Raw genomic sequence first — 4,913 nt, forward strand, 5'->3', positions numbered from 1 at the left:
ACAAGTCCTCTTGTGATTAAGGCTAACATACCATTAGCCTTCCTAATTGCTTGCTGCACCTGCATGTTAGCTTTCAGTGACTTATTGACAAGGACACCCAGATCCCTTTGTACATCTACACTTTCTAATCTCTTACCATTTAGGAAATGCTCTGCGCATCTGTTCCTCCTACCAAAGTGGATAACCTCACATTTGTCCACTTTATATTGCCTCTGCCATGTTCTTGCCCACTCACTAAGTCTGTCCAAATTCCCTTGAAACCGCTTTGCATATTCCTCACAGCATGCATTCGCACTTATTTTGGTATCATCTGTGAACTTGGAAATATTACGTTTGTCCTCATATCCAAATCATTGATATATGTTGTGAACTGCTTGGGCCCAAGCATTGATCCATGCAGCACCACACTAGTCGCAGCTGGCGAACGCAAGAATGCACCATTTATTCCTACTCTCTGCTTTCTGCCTGTTAACCAATCCTTAATGCATACACATATATTATCTCCTATTCCATGTGCTTTAATTTTGTTAACCGATCTCTTGTGGGAGACTTTATCGAAAGCCTTCGGAAAATCCAAGCATACAACGTCCACGGACTCCCCTTTACCAATTCGGTTAGTAACATCCTCAATAAAAACTCCAACAGGTTCGTCAAGAATGAGTTCCCATTCATAAATCCATGTTGACTATGCCCAAACAGATCATTATTATCCAAGTGTCCATTTATCACATCCTTTGGAATAGATTCCAGCTCTTTGCCAACGACTGTTGTAAGGCTAACAGATCCTTAATTTCCGGTTTTCTTTCTCCCTCCCTTCGTTAATAGTGGAGTGACATTTGCTACCTTCCAATCTGCAGGAACCGCTGTGGACTCTAGAATTTTGAAAGATGATCATCAATGCACCCACTATCTCCATAGTTACCTCTTTCAACACTCTGAGATGCAGGATATCAGGTCCTGGGGACTTGTCAACCTTCAGCCCCATTATTTTCTCCAATGCAACTTTCTTCCTAATACTAATTTCCGTCACGTCCTCATTCTCCCGAGTCCCTTGGATCTCTAATTCTGGGAGATTTCTTGTATCTCTCTCAGTTAGGACAGACACAAGATAATCATTTAGCTTCTCTGCCATTTCTCTGTTCCCCATTATAAATTCTCCTGACTTTGCCGCAATGGACCCACATTTGTCTAAACCAAACGTTTCCTTTTTATGTATCTATAGAAGATTTTACAGTCTGTTTTTATGTTTTCTTTTGACCAGTAGATATTGACAGTCAAGATAGAGCCCACATATGTAAACCTCAGATCGTTCTCGAGGAGTTCAAAAACTCGCTCTCCCTCCCATTAAAACCCACAAAGATGGTCAAGAGGTTCAAAGAGCCAGGCTGGTTGCTTTGCAGGCTGATGAATTTTCTCTTGTACACAAGGCCTTAACACCAAAGGGAAACAGTACCCTTGTCTCCCCGAAGACCAGAGAATAAAAGGAGGATGATTGGATCCCGGCTAGCCATGGGCTAGAAGGAAAAGCTGGACACACGGGGGCCCATCCTCAAGCCAAATAGGACGATACTGAGAGCAGGAGTAATGGCCGACGATCTGTATGTTTCCACTGTAATAAGGCAGATCACCATCGAGCTGAATGATGGAAATGGCGGGGAAAACCTGTAGGATTAATCGGAGTCCACTAGATCAGTGCAGGAAAACGGGACCCGATGGAAAGCACGGCAGATCAGACTCTAACTGCGGCAGTCAGACGCAATAAACCTACCACAGAGAGTGCGGGAAAGCTTAACAAAATCACCGAGAGTTACCTGGAATTTGTATCCCAGGAAAAAGTGTTCCCATACTCCTCCAATGAGGCAAGCAAGCCCGTAGTCAGACTGAGGGATAGAGGGGACACCCAATCCCTTCTGCTGGGAAAAGGCATGACCTTCCTCCGAGCATGCAGTGAATGCTAGAGTGTTAGTGAATGGTATCGGAAGATGGTATATGTCCATACTTTTATATCGGGTGCAGTTGGAGTGTGACCTAGTTTCAGTACCGGTAACCATGGGGATTGTACCTAGTTTACTGGTGGTTAGATCGACCTAATCCCAGGTAATAATCTGACAGGGGAAAAGGTGGCAGCTTCCCCAGTAGTTCTCGAGAAATCAAAAGAGGTCAGGGAGAAAGAGCAGTTACAGGAGAAGGTCCCTGACCTTCTCCCTGATTGTGTGGTGACTCGGTCCATGGCCAAACAATCCTTTGAACTGACACTGCAGATGGATGAACCTACTGGCTGGTTGTCTGAAACCTTCTTTCGGAAGGTAATGGACCCAAAGGATGTGTTAAACAGATCTTCCTTAGTTGAGGCTCAGCAACAGGACCCAGTGTTAAAAATATATCACAGACTGTCCAAACAAAAACTGAAGCAGAGGGAGTTGCAGAGTGCTACTATTTAAAGAATGAGGTGCTGATGAAGAAGTGGAGACCTCCTCACAGACCTGCGGATGAAGAGTGGACAGTGCTTCACCAGATAGTGGTGCCGCTGAGGTCCACTTAAAGAAATATTAAGAATGGCCCACGAACTTCCAATGGCTGGACATGTCGGTGTATGAAAAATCGAAGCCCACATAAGACAGCATTTTGACTGGCCACAACTCCACAAAGATGTGGTAGAGTTCTGTAAAACTGGTCAGACGTGCCAGGTTGTGGGGAAGCCTCAATCTGCAGTTAAACCTTCACCCATAATTCCCATACCAGCTTTTGGGGAACCCTTCAGCAGAGTGTTGGTGGATTGTTCGGGACAACCACTGAAAACAATAGAGGGATTACCAGTATCTTCTCACGATTTTGGATGTGGTGACCCGATTCCCAGAGACCATTCTCCGGAGCAACTATCTCTGCCAAGGTAGTTGTGGAGGGGCTAACCCCATTCAATACCCGATATGGGCTGCCTGCTGAGATCCAGATGGACCAGGGTAAGCATTTTATGTCTAATCTTTTTGAACCGGTCATGGGTAATCTGGACATAACCCAAATAAAGTCCAAGGCTGACCAACCACAGTCACAAGGGGCTTTGAAGCGGTACCACCAGACCCTAAAACAATGATCAGGCCATACTGCTATGAGAAACCCCATGACTGGGACAAAGGGCTGGGATTTCTCCTGTTGCCTATCAGGGACTTAACCAATGATTCCACTGGCTCTCGTCTCTTTGAATTAGTTTTTGGACACGAGGTGAGAGGTTCTCTTAAACTAATCAAGGAGAAGTTTTTGGGACAGAGGAATGAGGCTTCCGTGTTAGACTACATTTCCATGCTCTGGGAGCGGCTCAGGGGAGCCTGTGCAATGGCTCAGGAACACCTAAAGATCTCCCAGGCAGCTGTGAAAATGTAAACATAAAGAAATGTCAAGGTTAGAACATTTCAGCCCAGAGACCATGGATTGTTACTACTCCCAATGCAGGGGGAATCCCTGAAATCCCGCTTCAGTGGTCCATATCGAGTGGCAAAAGGAATAGCCAGGTGAATTATTTAATTGACACCCCAGACCAAAGGAAAAAATAAGTAAAGGCTGTGGAGGGGACAGACAACTGCAGATCTGTCAGACAGTCAGGAGGGAAGGATTGAAAAGAATCGTGAGGACAGGTTAGAGGAGGGCCAAGAGGAATACCAACTGGAATTTCCTATTCTCCGATTAGTCAACCCTGAAATGTTAGATAAATTAATCCCCACACTCTCCTCCTTAAATGCAGGTCCAAGAGGCACCCTAAATAGGCTGCAAACAGCATTTATATAAACATGCAATGGCAAGGAAAGGTCCCAAACATGCAAGCCAATGGTGAGGGTGATGCCTTACTTAGTCGAAGTGCCGCAGGAGAGTGCAGTGAAAGCTGGACAGACATCTGCGAACACTAATATCCCAGAGAATATAGGGCAGATTAGAAAAAAAGATCCACCACATAGTAAAGGGAAAAGTGAAGGGAAAATACCCTCAAGTAACCAGCACTTGTGTACCTCACCAGAAAGCTAAAAGTGAGCCCAGTGTGGATCTACCCACTGAAGAACCCAATGATCAGATCCCAAACCCAAATCTAATCAAACCCAACAATTTCAAAGCAGAGCTCAGTAAGAACAAAGGCCCAGAGGAAATCTCAGCCACCTCACTGGGGTTAAAGAAACAAGTTATTACTCACTGTCGGTTTAGGGAGAAAGATTATCAAGGTGCAGGAACCTGAATGGTTAAAGCTTCATTGCAGGAGAGAGAAAAAAAATATATCGTAGCTGTTGATGCATTGTCCAGGGTCGAACCCGACACATAACCATCCCAGAAAAAAACTCCAACACAATTAAATCAGCACAACTGTAACAGAAAATTCAGCTGCAGTAATTCCAAGTTTAATGTGTGAATTTGAGAAGTGATTATTGGGAATAAATGTGTGTTTCCGTCTATTTCTTCCCACAATTCTGCAATGAAATGCTCATATTATCACATTTGCAGTGTCAAGATAACACAATATGCCAAATGATGAATTTTAATTCATAGATTGGAAACTTACACTTAATATTTAATGGAAAAATCCGACAGTTAAACTTGAAAAAACAGGCAGCCAAGATGGCCACCGCAATTGGCATCTGAAATACCTTTTCACATTCCAAGGCCTACAACAGGAGACACGTCTGATGAGCCTGGACCCAAATCACTGGCTTGTTCTAGCGATTGAATTACCTAAGCTTACAATAATTAACATGGCATACAAGGCCACCCTAACACACGGACTTTGAAAGAGCAAACTCCTCCAAGGGTAAATACTGGTATCCTGAACCCTGGGGAGATAGAAGCTTCCAACCTTGAATCTCATTATAAGGGTCTAGAGAATACAGTGAGGCAGTCATGAGACCTTCTGCACATCTCTGTGAAAGCTGTTAGTT

The sequence above is a fragment of the Heterodontus francisci genome, unplaced genomic scaffold, assembly GCF_036365525.1.
Source record: "Heterodontus francisci isolate sHetFra1 unplaced genomic scaffold, sHetFra1.hap1 HAP1_SCAFFOLD_279, whole genome shotgun sequence".
NCBI lineage: Eukaryota > Metazoa > Chordata > Chondrichthyes > Heterodontiformes > Heterodontidae > Heterodontus > Heterodontus francisci.